This window comes from Dendropsophus ebraccatus, chromosome 10 (assembly GCF_027789765.1).
Source record: "Dendropsophus ebraccatus isolate aDenEbr1 chromosome 10, aDenEbr1.pat, whole genome shotgun sequence".
Lineage (NCBI taxonomy): Eukaryota > Metazoa > Chordata > Amphibia > Anura > Hylidae > Dendropsophus > Dendropsophus ebraccatus.
This window is the reverse complement of record NC_091463.1, coordinates 74941685-74959559: the sequence shown is the minus strand read 5'-3', so window position 1 is coordinate 74959559 and position 17875 is coordinate 74941685.

Here is a 17875-nt window from a genome sequence, read left to right as displayed (position 1 = left end):
CTGAGTATTTTCTATCTTCAAGTTTTTGACCCTGAATTCCTGAGGCTTTGACATCCTCCCTGGGGCTACCTACATACTTTCTTTTTATAATCTTCACATTTTGCTTATACTTGCATCAAATGTTAGGGTCCATTTACAAAGAATGATTATCTGACAGATTATCTGCCAAAGATTTGAAGCCAAAGCCAGAAACAGACTATAAACAGAGAACAGGTCAAAAAAGAAAGATTTTTCCTCTTTTCAAATCCATTCCTGGCTTTGGCTTCAAACCTTTGGCAGATAATCTTTTTGTATTAATGGACCCTTAGACAAAACTGACTGGGAACAACCAACATCTCATTTCCACTCTCCCCACTGGATTTCCTTTTTCCAATGATATGATTGACAGCTTTTTCTTTGAAATAAACATATGCAACACTTTGGTAAGCGCATTACCCGCAGTGAATAAAACCAGAACGTTTAGAAACATTATTTTGTATCCAATCTGTAATTTGTGTATTTGCTATGAAATTAAAAAGCTGGGTGACCATCCATGGGACCATCCTTTTAGGACAATGGTTCTAGCATTTAACCCTTCTTGGGAGTACTCAGGCCAAGCTTTTGGCAGGATACGATGCAAAAACTATTATCGGCCCTTTTACAGGGGCCAAATGCTGAGCTAGAAATGCTCATTTGGCCGAAAATCAGCCTGTGTAAAAGTGCCAGGGATCAGCCGAGGAGCAGGAAAATGCCCGCTGGTGGGTGGATCGCATCTTTTGTGCAGCCCTATAAATTATTGTTCATCAACTGTAGATCTCCTTGTGTAAACAGGGGATGTGCGGTTGATAACAGTGTATTTAATTGGCTGCACACAACGATACAGGGATTGTTTATGCAGCCCAGTCCCTTGATTAGTCATGCCGTGTAAAAGCACTGTAACCGAACTGCTCCGACCGTCCCTCGTGCCGGACCCCCTTTGCCGCATCATCAGGTGCTCAGCCGCGATTGGCTGAGCATATCTGTGCTCGGCCAATCGCGGCTGAGCAGCTGATGACGCCGCAGAGGGGGGCTGGCATGAAGGAGGGCTGGTGCGGTCCGGCGAAGGGCTGTCCGTAGCTTTGGACCCATAGCTATAGACAGCACTACAGATGTGCATTAATAGCTGTCCGTAATAATACTGATGTGTGAATTTGGCCATAGGCTGTCCGCAATTATGGACATATTATACGGATGGATGAATGCAGCCTTGGGCCTTGTTCACACACTGTATTTAAACAATGGCCTTTTTTGCAAGTTTGTTTAATCACAGCAAACAATTGCATTAACTACTAAAGAATTCTGGCCGGAGTTTATACACACTGTATACACTCCGGCCGGGATTCCATGAAACCGCACAGGAAACTGACGTGATTATTTTGTGCAGCCGCTATTCATTGAATAGCGCCTGCACGAAATAGACTGTGCAGACAATGTAAAGTACAGCTCCGGACGTACAGGGGTACCTTGGTTTAAGAGTAACTTGGTTTAAGAGCTCACAGTTTTTCAAAATTGTGACTTGGTTTAAGAGCATTGCTTTGGTTTAAGAGCTCCCTGAACTGGGTGGGAGTGCGAGTGGAGGAGGGGCATGGCCCAGGAAGTCTCCCTCACCTTCCAAATCATAGCAGATCCACTTCAGGCTGGGGCTTGTATCAGGGGACAGGACTGTGGAGGTAATCTCTCCGTAGCTGTAACCGCTCTCTCCCCAGACAGAGAGTCTGCATGTATGTGCCCACATCTGTCCTGCTCATTCCTTCATGCTGCCCGCAGTCTCTGTCCTCCCTTGTGTTTCTCATCCTCTCCATTACTGTACAGTAACTTATAATATCACATATTCTGCCGTTTCTGAATGTTTGTTTCATCTGTGTTACATGTTAGTCAGAATAATAAATCCTTATTTTTAGGGTGTGGAACCAATTATCTGCATTTCTATGATTTCTTATGGGAAAATTTGCTTTGGTTTAAGAGTGGATTTGGATTAGAAGCCCAGCCCCGGAACGAATTATGCTCCTAATCCAAGGCACCACGGTACTTTACATTGTCTGCTACGACACCCAAATGTGCCCACATTCCAATTAAAAAGAATTGATGTTGAACATCTCGAACAGAGTCCATTCTGTGACACGTGTGTGAACATGGCCTTACTCTGTAATGTCTCTGCAGAATGATGCCAAGCTACTTTTTCCTCTCTCCACCGCCAGTCCAGCCTTATTCTGACTAGTCGGGTTGTTCAACGGATATTAAAGAATATTAAAAAAAAGCAGCTAGTCACCAGAGAATCAGGGCATCACACCACTGGACACCCAGCACTGAACTAGTAGGGAGTCACCAACTAGAGAGAAAACCACTGGATCCCGAGTTACCAGTTATTAGATCAGTACAACTTCTGAAGTTCAGTTTCACAACATTGCCAATGCCCTTTGCTTGCTCCACGGCTCCCTGAACTCCTGAATCTCAACACGTAATTGACCTTTGCTAGGGAGCCCTGAGGGTGGCGCTCTTCTCTGGACACCTCCATTTCAGCACTATCCCCTGGTTAGGGGCCCATGGCTGTCTTTATCTGCTTGTGGTGCATAGTTTACCTCACGTGTCATGGAGCTCCACATAAAAGAGAAGTCATGGAGCTGATCTAGCTTTGTTTCATATAACACATCTGGTTTCCCTTCGTGCGGCGCTCGCTATATGTTTGTAATTATAGATAATCTCATTAAAGCTAGATAATTCGAAACAGTGACACCTCAGTCTGACCGGTCTCACTTTCAAATGACTCAAAACTGTGAACTAGTTACCTGATGGAACATCACACGGAATAGTGCCGAGCAATGGCCGCCCGCTAAGTGTCACATAAAGCGTGCAGAGAGGAACCGCCTTTCACTTGCTTTTACGATAGACATATCATGTAATTTCTGACATCTATGATGTCGCGTTAAGAAACATGCAAACAATTTTACAAACTGACTGATACAACACAGCTAAATGCACTGGACTGTATCAGCTGCTGTATTCCCCACAGGAAGTTGTGTTTTCTTTCCAATCTGACACAGTGCTCTCTGCTGCCACCTCTGTTGGTGTCAGGAACTGTCCAGAGCAAGAGAGGTTTTCTATGGGGATTTGCTACTGCTCTGGACAGTTCCTGGTACAAGCAGAGGTGGCAGCAGAGAGCACTGTGTAAGACTGGAAAGAATACACCACTTCCTGGAGGACATACATCAGCTGATAAGTACTGGAAGACTTCAGCTTTTTAAATAGGAGTAATTTACAGAGTAATCTGCAGAACGTTCTGACAAAGTTGTGCCACTGGCATACACCAGGAAGAAAGTGCAGATTTGCCCCTTCTCCCTGGCGTATGCCAGCCTTATCGCCCGCTAGCCCGATGGGCTAGGGCAGGGGTACTCAACAACTTTTAGTGAAGGTCCACTTACCGGGGTCTATTGTCAGGTGAAGGCCTGAGCTGAACATCAGTTACTTTTCACAAACGTTCAACTATTTACATACAGAATTGATGCCTATTAGCGGGAAAACTGGTGTTTTTTCTCTCTCACCAGCACTTTGATATTGGGTACAAAGGGGGTGACTGCCCTAGTAGTATATAGCCCCCCCTGTTACTCCCCCAATAGTATATAGCCACCCTGTGTGCTCTCCCCCAGTAGTATATAGCCCCCCTGTGAGCTCTCCCCCAGTAGTATATAGCCCCCCTGTGAGCTCTCCCCCAGTAGTATATAGCCCCCCCTGTGAGCTCTCCCCCAGTTGTATATAGCCCCCTGTGAGCTCTCCCCCAGTAGTATATAGTCCCCGGTGAGCTCCCCTCAGTAGTATATAGCCCCCCTGTGCTCTCCCCCTGTAGTATATAGCCCCCCTGTGCGCCCTCCCCCTGTAGTATATAGCCCCCCTGTGAGTTCCCCCTGTAGTATATAGCCCCCCTGTGCACTCCCCCAGTAGTATATAGCCCCCTGTGCGCTCCCCCCAGTAGTATATAGCCCCCCTGTGCACTCTCCCCCTGTAGTATATAGCCCCCTGTGAGCTCTCCCCAGTAGTATATAGTCCCCCTGTGCGCTCCCCCCAGTAGTATATGGCCCCCCCAGTAGTATATAGCCCCCCTGTGCGCTCCCCCAATAGTATATAGCCCCCCCAATAGTATATACCCCCCCTGTAAGCTCCCCCCAGTAGTATATAGCCCCCCTGTGCACTCTCCCCCTGTAGTATATAGCCCCCTGTGAGCTCCCCCCAGTAGTATATAGCCCACCTGTGCGCTCTCCCCTTATAGATGGCCCCCAGACAAAAAAAAAAAAAAAAACACAACTCACCTAGCACCTTGCTCCTCGCTGCGCCTGTCTTCTTCTTTTCTCCTGTCGGCCCGGCCCCCGGCTGATACGCACTCACCGGGGATGTCCCGGTGGGGAGCAGGACACATGGGGACTGTCCCGGGGCGGTTCGGAGGTCTGACCAGGGGTCCGGACAGCTGGCCGTCCAAACCCGGACCGCGGTCCGCCAGTTGAGGACCCCTAGGCTAGGGAAAAGGGGTATTGGTCATGTTTAGAGATGAGCGAAACGGGTTCGGGTTCGAGTCCATCCGAACCTGAACGGTCGGCATTTGATTAGCGGTGGCTGCTGAAGTTGGATAAAGCTCTAAGGTTGTCTGGAAAACATGGATACAGCCAATGACTATATCCATGATTTCCACATAGCCTTAGGGCTTTATCCAACTTCAGCAGCCACCGCTAATCAAATGCCGAAAGTTCGGGTTCGGATGGACTCGAGCATGCTCCAGGTTCACTCATCTCTAGTCATGTTAGATTTCCACATGTATGACTGTTCTCTTCCGAAATAACCTGTTATTAGTGGAGCCTGGTACCTTCTTTCCCCTTAGATTACATATCTTCCTGACACAATTGTTGCGCCAGGGATCTGTATGTTGGTAAATCAGAATGATAAAGACCCCTGATTTCATATAGTTGAATTTTTTTCTCTATATCTGGGAGAGACCTGGAGTCAGTACTCTGGTCTATGATGTAATGTTCTTATGTCAGAATAGACTCAACAGTGATGGTGATGTGCCCCCCCCCCCCCCCCAGCAAAAGAGCTCAAGAGCCCTTTACCAATCAACATAGTCACAATATATTTGGACTTGGTTAACACTGAGGTTACATATGCATCATGGATTCCATTATCCTGCTCTGTCATAGGAACATAAAAACAAATGACACCTGATGGACTTCACTGACCTATAATGGGATCTGTCGGATTCCATCGAGGTGCTTGTCATTTTGACTGGGAAAATAGTTTTGCATGCTGGTCTGTTCCTTCCATCAAATCTAACAGAATGTGAAGCATTTGGGGCCTCCAATGCATATGTGAACTGCGCCTAGTACAGAGCAGCACATACCTCATGTGTCCCGAGCTCTTCTTTTTCTACAGACTGTAACCTTAAACGTTAACGTATCTGACTCAGGAAGTGTGGTCCACTTTATGGCTCTGGGCCCTTGGGCACTGTTGTAACGCATGAATGATGAGACCACCCCAGGCTTTACAGTTATCATCCTGAAACCTTTTATCCATATGTCCTAGGCACTAAAGTAGTTCTGCACTGTAGTTAAGGACTAAGGCGCCTATTAAATGGACAGTTTATTTTATACACGAACATACTACTTTGGGCTCGTATGGTGATTTGGACAGAAATTGTAGACTTTGCAATGGTCCCGGGAAACATGAAGAAATGTTGATGTTCATGAGGCTTTCAAAGTACTCACCATGTATCGGCTAACAAGTTCAATTAAGACCTGCACACCGAATTTCCTGTAACCGTCAGTATAAAGTTCCTGGATTTCATGTTAGAAGTCCTATGAAATTAATTAATTCAGCCAGGTTAATTCATCTGAAACAAAGGAGTCTCCCCCCACTGAGATCAGTCACGTTGGCACGTATGGCCACCATGTGTCTTCCAACAACCAGTGTCACATGAAAATAGTTTTCTGAGCCCTGAGGCCCTAGTTATTGGAAACACCTGGCGCCTGGCCATGCCTGACCTGTACAGACAGGGATACTTAAGCAACAGGCAACTTTATTAGCTCAGCACAACCTGTAAATTGCAAACTAAGCTGTCTATAACCCTGACTGTCAAGCAACTCATAATGTATGTCGAGGGAGAAGTGCCAGTCCGGGGCAAGGGATAGACCTCTAGGGACGACTTTATTACGGGTTGGTGATGCCTGGTGATGGTCACAGAGAACAGGTTTAGTTAGGTTAGTGAGTCAGATTTCAAGTTGAAGAAATTTTGTGTTTTTTCCATTTAAATCCAGAGGAACAGGTGTGTTTTTTTTAGAGCAATCTTTTATGATGGGTGTGTCAAGGTTGTGGTGGATGAAGCGTGGGCAGCATAGTTTGGCTGAAGCCTCCTCAACCAGAGGAGATGACAGTTGCCTGGTATGTTGGGAGACAACAGGGCCAGAGCGGGAAGGTTGGAGGTTAAGGAGGAAAGAATGAAAGAAGACTCTGAGAGGTGATAGTAGTGATTCATTGCTTGGAGATCCATGTGTAGGTGGGAAGACTTCTGAAGGTAATGGAGAAAAAAACATGGATGTTGAAGATGCATAGTATAACAAATGTGATTTTTAGTCAAATGATCAATTATATCAAACTTTTTTCCATGACTCCACTTAAGGTCTTCGTTCTCTTCTGGCCTTAGGAATTAAAGGACAACTCCGACGGGGGGGAAGCCCCCTAAGCTCAGTTTTATACTTACCTTCACTGAAGAGACTGTCGCCGCCTGAAATTCTAGTTGATACTATGTCTGCGCACTCAAAGTAGGGGGTGTTAGTTGAAGCTATTATGAAGAATACAGGAATATCAACTGCACACCAATTGCCATCAATTTTTATATTTTTATTTTATGCACTTAAAAGATTTTTTACGGTTTCTAACACAGGTAGCGAGGATTTAACATAAGTTTTGGTGTACCATTTCACTGGATGTTTCAGTCATTTATGACCTTTGTCAACATGGTATACTGTGTTCAAGAGTTATAGAAGACACCGTGTGTGGGAACTGCATAGGAGTAAGTGATGGCGGCCGGAGTGATGGCTGCCTGAAATTCGTGCGGCCCGGGACCCCGCCATGTACAGATCACCATCTTCTGCTCTTCGCCGCTTCCTGGTTCAGCCTTTTGAATCTCCGTCCCCTCCGTTCAGGGGCTCACATGGCTTACAGCTTGCTCAGCCAATTGGAGCTGAGCAAGCTGTCAGTGTTCTGGTAATACTGCAGATGATATCATTGACACAAGGTGGTGGCGGCCGAGGGTTCCGTGGTCGACAGTGGTCACTTAAGTATGTTTCAATGCTTCCTGGCAGGAGGGGCCGAGGGGCATAGGGAAGGGGGCCAGACTAGCAATTAAGACACATCACTAGGGTTTATAACTTTGTAATGTGTTTTAATTGCTGGGAAAACATTTTTGCCTGACTCGTCCTTTAAAGAGACATATATGGCAAATACACAGGACTCCAGACCCACCCAATGGGGTCCTGCATCCAGAATTAGACAGAATAGAGAGGTGACCATACACATGTGGTTGGTTATCTCATGATTGATTATTGATTTGAAAATACTATGTTACTAATGTTTTGCAGCCAAGGGATATAAACATGCTCAGGGTCTGACAAAGTAGCAACTCCACAGATTATTATTATGATGATATCATTTATGACAGATTATATACTTGGCTCTCAGGTTGCAGATGACGGCCGGCACTAGGAATCTGCCAAAACACCTGTTAGTGGAAATTCCAGAATCATGAGTTGATAAGGAGAGTAATGAGTTGAGGGGAGGAGAAGGGCGCAGCTATAGCAAAGATGAAAGTTGGAGAGAGCATTATATGTTGATGTAAAGATTTTTAATTATTGGTTTTATCATTCGTGGTCAAAAAAGTTCAGGGATTAACCGTAAACTATAGGACAGATCTATAAAGGTGGCTAAAACGTCTACAGCAACCAATCACATCTGAGGTTTAGTTTTAAGATATAAGATATAAAGGCCAAGCTGTGACTGGTTCATGTGGGGAAAAAACAAACAGTTTTATTCTTTTCCGGAAAACCCCTTTATCTTGTTAAATGTCAATTTAAAGCTTGGTGATCATGGTAAAGTTTCTACATCTATAGGTCGTGTTATAAAAAGAATAGTGTTTGTGAATAAGCTCCATATTTCTTTTCCAAGAACCGAACCGTTTTCTTCTGCTAGTCTGTTAGTCACTGCTTAGTGGTTGGGGTCCCAGTACTTGTTACATGGAGTGACTGCACAACCTAATTTTTCTACTTCTCCATCTACCTCTCCAACACTCGCCAACATCTCTATAGGTTTAGCCCACAATCCTCCTAACTGTCTATGTCAGGTTGCCTAAGGGACTGGCGTCTTTGGAGGATGTCAATACAAGACCATTCATTTGTAGAGATGATCGAAAGGCGGAAAATCTTAGGTTCTATAGAACTCGAACCTTGCCGAACCTTCCGCATTTGATTCCCGATGCCTTCCTGGTCCGTGGGGAAGGAGGAGACAGCCCGGGTACTGCCTGGAATTCCAGGATTCAGCCTAGGTAATAGGCTGTATCGCAGAATTCCAGGCGGGACCCAGCCTGTCTCCTCCTTCCCCACGGAATGGGAAGGCATCAGGAATCAAATGCGGAAGATTCGACAAGGTTCGAGTGCGATAGAACCTAACTTTTTCCGGTGATCGATCATCTCTATTCATTTGGACTGCAGCAAAGTCCTCAGTGATCAGTAATCAGCCGAGGAGTGGGAAAACAACCAATCCTTGGGTGATCACATCTTTTGTTAAGTCATTGTTTACCAGCTGTACATCCCCGTGTATATTCAGGAGATGTGCGGCTGAGAGCAATTAATTTAAATGGCCACGTGAACGATACAAGGATCGTCAATGAGTTGTGCCGTCTAAAGGCAGTGAAAACGAGTGCCGATCCCCCTGATTGGGATTTGCGGCTGCAGATGGCAGAATATTGGAATGTCTAAAAGGACCCTCAGACTTCGCACCCTGGTTTATTGGTCTGTCAGAAACCTGCCCATCTATAGAGGTGACCGGATCAGTGAAAGAAGAAGTGAAGTGTCCTGATCAGAGTTGAGCAATGTTCAGGTTCGTCTCCCTCCCTCCGGTCTCCCTAGGGCTGCATCCAACTTTAGTAGCCACTATTATTCAAATTCTCCATTTGAATAGCGGATGAACTTGAGCATGCTTGAAGTTTCCTCAACTCTACTCCTGATGGAACTGAAGACCGGAAAGGTACTAGATGATTTTTTTGTAGGCTTTATTACATTGATGCTGTGTTCTGGGGCCTAGAGTCCTAAGCAATACGAATGTGGCCTGACATATTTACCTAATCTTTTCTGTAATAAAGGAATAATTGTATCCTTGTCAGCTCCAGAGATCAGGTGTATTGGCCAGTGAAAGTAATTATTGGTTAGACGTGCTGAGTAATGAAGTGTGATGCACTTGTAAGACATTAGGGAGAGTAACAATTATGAGCGGTAAATATTTACTGTAAGTTATTACAATGTGAAGAGGCTTGTTCGGGCAGCATGTTTTAGCAAGTAGAACCTAACCTAATTCTTTACAAGAGGCTGAAGAGGTATGTGAGACACATCTGTTTTTCGGTAACTATGAAAAACTTATTTTGTACACAACAATCCATCTCCATGCCCCCCAACCCCCTAACTCACCTCTCTACCATTGGGGCTGGAGGGGGGTCTGACCACAGTAGACTATAGTAATAAGTATACCTACTGACTCAATACCACTCAGATACGTTTAGCATTTGGACATAATAAATCTAGATTCGACGTTTCGATCTTTTTACAAGCCAAGTGACGTTAAAGTCAAAGCTGAGAGGTGCAGAATCCAATGTTCTGGGAAGGCCAGCAGATTTGGTATGATGAGTACTCGATAAGTGTCTTGATATTTACAGTGATTACTTGGGTTCTTGATGTAGAGCAATTTCACTCTAATGAAATATTTTCCATTGATGACATCTTCAATCGAAGACAATTTCCAGATGTTGATATTCGTTCCAGCATCATATTTAGTGAAAGTTATAGACAGGATTCAAAAAGTCTCAGTACAATATACACTGCACTCTCAGAAAAGGAATCAGCGGTCCATAAAACCTTCTCCTCACCATTCAAGGGGTTACCCTGTAACAAAAACAATATTCTAAATGATCCCCCTAACCAATCTCGCACCCTTTCCCTGTTTTTTTCTCATGCTTACCAGCTCTGGACATCTAAAATCAACTTCTCTGTGTCCACTCTGACAATGCACTGATCCCTCTTTCCTCCTCTCTTTGTAGACACAGGACAAGTGTTCTCCTCTTAAGGGGCCAGGTTAGCGGTCTATTGACTTGGTAACCCAGCACCTCTTCACTAGTAGTGAAGGTGATAGAGCTGCTTCCATAGACTTACATGTGTCCCTGAGCCTAGGTTTCTGCAATATGAAAAGTTATAGTTCTATTTCTGCTTGCTATAAGTGAATGCAGGCATATGTACCTGTCTTTGTTTAACAGCTCTGTATATTGAAGTGTTATGGATGGAGATAGCACATAGCTAGTATGGAATACATATTGGGCTGATGTGATGCAAAATCAGTGGGAAAACAGTCCTGTGGTTACTGTGCAGTAGTAATGACAGCAGTGAGCAGGAAAGAAAGCTAAGGGTGCAAGTACGCAAACAGACCAATCAGGGAGATGCATGATGGGAAATGTAGTTTGCTGGATGGCGCCATCTTGGATATATATCAGCTTTTAGAAAAACTTGTCACTCAAGAATGGCAGCTAGAAAGACAGGAGATGGCTCAAAATACTCAGGGGGACTTGGTGAGTAAGACCAGGTAGGTTTGGGAGCATTTCATTTTTTAATTCTTAGGTGGATAACCCCTTTAATGTCCAGTTTCAGACAAGAGAGAGTTCCAATAAACTACAAGCTTTGTACCAGTATGATCATAATGTTACCTGGATGACAGCATCTCCTGCTCATTAGGTATTCTATATTAAGCTTGGTTGTATTTATTTTTAGAGGGGACAGGTTATGATAAATAAAAATTATATATATATATATTTCCCCCCCCCCCCCATAACAAATAAGGCAATACCACATGGTGGTCATGTCACAGTAATCTCAAATAATGTGTTGTCCTCTGTTCTGCAACACTTGCCACTCATGGGTAAACATAGTGACTTCTCCGTCATTTGCCATGGGCAGATTGTTGAGGCCTAGAGATGTGGTGCCAGGATTTCTGAAACAGCCACACTTGTTGGCTGTTCTCAAACTATAGTATCAAGAGTGTACCAAGAATAGATGAAACCTGGGCAGACATTTGGTGGAAGATCATATAGTGAAGGCTATGTGTGGTTGATCCAAGTGTCAGATGGCTTGTTTGGTATATCAGCAACAACATACCATAGTGAACTAACTGACCCAGCAGTATGGCACTGACAACTAAGACAAATTTCCACAATAATTTTTGTACCTCTCAAGTGGGGTTTAATAGCCAAAGACTAAGAAAAGTACCCCTGACAACCCAACACCATTGAAAATAAAGCTTCACATTGACCAAGGAAAGATGTCAATTGATCTTGGACACATGGCAGAAGGTTGCTACAGTAATAAGCCCAGTTACCTTCTTAAAGGGGATTCAATCATGCTAAAAATGCTGTTACAGCTCTAAATATGTCCCAATATGCCCCCAGCACTGTTTCCGGACATACAGTGTAAGTAAACTCTGTGAGTGTTATATGTCCCGAAAAACTACTTTGTAAAATTCACCCATCTAGCGATATACTGTACGCAGTTCATAGTTCCTAAGTAGCCACAGCTGGTTTGAAATCTTACCGGCAATCATGCCTCCCTGGCAGCATTGGTGCTCAGGGATGGGCCCTTTGTGACGCTGCTGGCTCCTATATGCCAATATAGGCAATCACACCTGGGAGGTGTGATTGCCAGCAAGATTTCCTGGCAGTCATGACTACTTAGGAGCTCCCGACTGCCAACATAGCTAGATGGGTGAGTTTTACAAAGTAGTTTTCCGTGTTATATAAGTAACGCTTACAGTGTTTACTTATATGTCCGGAAACAGTGATGGGGGGAAGGGCATATAGGGAGGTATTTAGAGCTGTAACAGTGTATATAGCGTCATTGGTTCCCATTAACCATATGGATGGCCAGGTCTACATCTGGCATAAACACTATAGAGCAGTGCTTCTCAATTCCAGTCCCCAGGCCTCACCAACAGGTCATGTTTTGAGGCTATCCCATACAAAGGACACCTATGCTAATACCTGATGCACTGAGTACAATTATATCACCTGTGAAATACTAAGGAAACCCTCAAAACATGACCTGTTGGTGAGGCCTGAGGACTGGAATTGAGAAGCACTGCTATAGAGTCATACCCAGTGTTGCACTATTAGGCTTCAGCAGGCCTGTGGTCATGGTGTCATGGTTTAGGACTAGAGATGAGCGAACCTGGAGCATGCTCGAGACCATCCGAACCCGAACTTTCGGCATTTGATTAGCGGTGGCTGCTGAAGTTGGATAAAGCCCTAAGGCTATGTGGAAAACATGGCTATAGTCATTGGCTGCATCCATGTTTTCCAGAAAACCTTAGAGCTTTATCCAAGTTCAGTAGCCCCCACTTATCAAATGCCGAAAGTTTGGGTTCCGATGGACTCGAACCCAAACCCGGTTCGCTCATCTCTATTTAGGACGCTTTTATTGGCATGCCCTAGCAACGTTTGTCATCATACCACAATCCTTTAATGGTAAGCGCTGTAAGGACTGGTTAGCTGGCCATCTGCACCTAAAGTGTATCTTCAGGTCTTCCCAACCACAGTTCCATCTTTCATGAGAACAATGCTCAGTGTCATCAGGTTCAATATGATTCAATATGTCCAGTAGGAAAAAAAATATTCTGTAGGCCCACCTATGTATCCTTTGGAACTCTTGTAGGTTAGTCCAAACCTGACTGTGGGTGATCCTTCTTATGTCATGGTTCCCCTCCCGTCTGCCAGTATCGAGATACCCCACAGTGGGAGGGACACAATGACATTCTGCTTCTGTATGTGTCACCCTTCAGTTCCTCTTATTTTTGTTTTGTTAGGGAAAATGAGTTATCCTCAAGTGGAAGATGTGATGAGGTCACAGAATACTGTACACACTAGTTTACAGGACACATTAGTTTACAATACACTGTAATGTCCATATTTGTTTGGTGACTCTGTGGGCCAAAAAAAAGAGAGAACCATCAGCAGTAGCAACAAGTGACACATATCATGTGAAGTGGTCACCCTGACCACATAAGTGAATGTTCTCCCATATCAGTAATCCATCCTGACTAACCTGGCAATGGAAGGGCAGACCCCATGTCTGACAAGCGGTCAGTATGAATATGATTAACTGCACCAGCAACATAATAACAGGTTGTAGCTCAGACAGACGGAAATGTTTGTCCTGCTCTAGAGGAGAGATCCAGACACTTCCTTTCCCAGCCAGACGGGACTCACCGGTTCCTGATCAACACTATTACCCACATGCTGCACTGAAGTATTCGTGCACTGACTCTGATCACACAGCTTTCTATAGTAATACTAAGGACACATGAATTGTATTATAGAACTGTGTAACTACAACTCTCAGCATGCCCTGACAGCCACAGATTACAGTTCACTGCTATAGTGTCACCGGGATGTCACCGAGTAGCTCTATTGCCACATATAGCACAAGGCCGCAGGTGACATCCATTATAGTAGGGGTGAAGACCTCAGCTTCTGCAGAACCTCATTTTGAAGTCATATGACAAAGACAGTTACAGTCCCATTCATAGTAAGCCCTGATAGTCCCAGTCAATGACCCCCCCCCCCCCTCTTATGATGCCAGCCCGCATGCCACCTCTATACATTGCCAGACACTATGGTGGAGATTTATCAAACATGGTGTAAAGTGAAACTGGCTCAGTTGCCCCTAGCAACCAATCAGATTCCACCTTCCATTTTCCAAAGAGTCTGAGTAATGACAAGTGGAATCTGATTGGTTGCTAGGGCCAACTGAGCCAGTTTCACTTTACACCATGTTTGATAAATCTCCCTCTATGTATTTCTCAGTACAGTGCCAAGCACAGTCTCTTTTTCCCCATACAGTGCCAGCCTCAGCATCTTCCTCATGTAGTGCCAGAAGCAATCTGTATCAGATCACCTTTACCGGAAGCTTTTCCCACATATACATTAATAGGGTACTTTGATACTAGTGTCAGAAAGTTATACAGATTTGTAAATGACTTCTATTAAAAAAAAATCTCAAGTCTTCAGCTGCTGTATGTCCTGCAGGAAGTGGAGTTTTCTTTCCAATATGACACAGTGCTCTCTGCTGCCACTTCTGTCAATGTCAGGAACTGCCGAGAGCAGGAGCAAATTCCCATAGAAAACCTCTCCTGCTCTGAAAACTACCTGACACAGACAGAGGTGGCAGCAGAAAGCACTGTGCCAGACTGTAAAGAATACACCACTTTCTGCAGGACATACAGCAGCTGATAAGTACTAGAAGACTTTAGATTTTTAAATAGAAGTCATTTGTATAATTTGGGGACCTGAACAATGTTTTTACCCCTTTAAATAGAGACCACTAATCTTACAGATTTCACTGCAATACTCAGTACTGTCATGACTTATGGGTCTGCATTCTTACAGTGGATTTTCAATCCGCTGGAGAATGTAAGATCCGCTCCCATTCCTCTGGTGTGCTCCTGTCTGTTTCTTTGGGTCCCAGCACACTGACAGTCCGCTCAGCCAATCACTGACTGCAGCAGGACAGTGCAGTGATTGGCTGAGCGGGCCGTCAGCAGACAAGAGCGGGCCGAAGGAACGGGAGTGGGCAAGCTCCGTTGTGAGAATGCAGAGCCATAGGCCATAACAGTACTGAGTATCGCTGTGAAAATCACAGCCTAAAATCCACCCAAAAGGGTTAAACAGAAAAATACACAAAAATCAAGTGAAGATCCCTACAATACCCAATATTTGAACATACAAGAAAGGAAATGATGAAGCCAATGTAATTATATGAACACTATAGGGTTATCTATAAGGATCATCAATAGAGCACCATCCAGCCTGTGACGGGTCCTGGACTGGGTCAATGTAAAATTATATTTAGTACCCCCATTATCAATACATCCTTTGCAATGAAGCTTCTGACGGTGACAGGATTGGCTGGCTTGCTGAAGTGAAGCAATAGCCATGGAGTAATGACAGAGATTAGTAGTGACGGGCTGACGTGAAGAATGTGGGACTCCACAGGGAGCTGCTGGGAATCTCTTCTGTAAGACTAATTAGAGTCCAGAATCTACAGCCCACCGCCCAGTAATGGGCTCCCCATTGTTTACTGGTGCACACATTCATCCAGCTGACTGGAGATTCCCAAAAATGACCGATGGAGGAACCAGTCAAGCAAGAACATACCAGCCAGTAATGGCGTCGTACAGTGAGACTGAGCATCATGCTGAATAGATTTCCTGCTGGGTTTTCTATCTAATTAAAGATGCAAATAATGATCAGATAATTCGCTACGTGCCTGCTATAGCATCCATGGCCAACACAGGGGCCTGATGAATGGATCAGATGGGTCGTGTAGCTTGGCCTTTCTCATCCACAAGGCTGATACTTAATCTTTCATTTTGGTCTGATCAGAGATCAGTCTTTATTACCATATTCATTATGTACCTGCACCATAAATAAAGGGGATAGTTACTATTACATTCCCTGTTTGACTAGAATGTTTTTGTGTTTTTGTTGAGTATAGTAGGGGAACCCGAAGATGACCTCCATTATGTAGCTAGAAGGGATGTCATTGTGTGGCACACGTCATATGTAGTTTAAAAGAACATATTTATAGTTACTCTACTGGATCCTGCCCTATGAAATAATACAGAAAAGCATCAAAAGGCCAAAAATTCCACTTTCTTGGCCGCTGTTGGGTGACTGAGGTCTATGGATACATTTCCCATATACATCGGGAGATTTCCTAACTTATATGGCATAAAACCACCACAGACAGGGTGCGGAAGGAGCTCTAAGGTTCCCAGACAGCAAACAGCTCTATTACTTGGGGCGATTACCTGCACAATCGGGCAGATATCGTCTAGTGTAATAACAATCAGTCAAGGAGACGATCATTGGCTGATTGTTGTCCTTCAGCAAATTTTTTAATTATTGCCCACAAACCACGCATCACTCCATGTAAAAAGTGGTGCTTGGTCAGCGGCTGAGTATAGAAAATAATAAAATAATACTTACCTCTCCATGCCTCCCTGGTGTCCTCCTTTCTGTTACCCTCTCACTGCAGCTAACACTTCCTAACTCCTCTGTGCCGTGACAGTGGCTAAGTCAATCACTGGCCAAGACAGGACAGGACTGCAGCCAGTGATTGGCTGAGCGGGCTGTCACTGCACAGATGTCAGCAGTGGCTGTGGTAAGCAGGAAACAAGCAGGAGGAAACCTGGAGAGGTAAGTATAAATTTATTATTTTCTATATATGCCAGAATACCAGCAAGGGTGTGCGTACATTGCTGCACGAGCATCGAGCTGTGTAATAGGCTCATTAATCAAGCGTCGATCTAGCAGATTGGCACTTGCTAACAAAGCAAATCGAACAATGTAATTCACCCCTTTAGACTAAGGTGCATGGGGGACTCCTGACTCTCCACCAACAGATGATGTTTGTGGACAAAAGTATAGGGCTTTTTGTATTTCCACCATCTGACCCTATTGTTCTAGGAGTAATAAGCCAGAAACAGAATGTTCACTTGTACAGGGAGGTCGGGAGATATAACTGTCAGCTGAGCTAAAGTTCAACCAAAAGTTAATAGAAATGTATGGCCACCCTTACATTCTTTGGTGGTCTACGTCAGTGAAGGAGTTAATGGGAAAAGTATGTTTCTCCTGAAGGTCCCATCTTTAGGAAACGTCCTAGTAAATTGGGGCCCTGGGCAATTTTCCAGTTATTGATTGAAAAGAAATAATCACAAGTTGGATTATAATAATTCTTCTCTACTACAAGGCCAGGTTCACAAATTAGAACTGGAAAGTACAAAAATACAAAAAAGAGAGAATAAAGTAGACAGTGAAAGTTTCTTGTAGATAAAAGCAAGCAGAGGAAATAATGTGGAAAGTATACTGGAAAACTGTATACCTTTTCATTACACATTGAGTAAACTTCATCTACTCTATTGTTTCCTCTTGGTTTACATCCACTACCTTTTTTTTCCTCATCATTTCCCCCTGAATTTCTGGGCCCATTCAGGCGGGCATTGAGACATCCAAGCGTGCCCAGACTCACACAGTAATCTCTACGGTCCTGGCTAGGGTTGTGATTCACACAGTTCTCTGTGCTGTTTGTGTGTAACCCAAATGATGCATCCAAACACGTGCAATCCCATGATGGTCACTATTATTCAAAATAATGGCATGGTATATAATATATTGCCTATTCCTCTCCTGATGTTATGCTCTGAATACTACGTGTTATACATCGGTTACACACCTTCATATGGTATGTGTGGCACAGATAATCTAGAAATATGAGTCACCTTTCTCCCTGAGGTCGCTGTACCTGCCCCTAGTAGCAAGCGTGCCAACATGCCAAATGATGTGATTCATATTTGTTTTGTTCCTCAGTTTAATTAGTCTGAATACTTTAAAAGGTTTGTACAATACGGAACAATACGTACCTCTGGGCAAGAAGTGTTGTGCCATAGTAGCTTCAGTATCTCTCCATATAACATCTTATTTACTTGGGGTCTCACAATCGAATCTTACACCAACCTT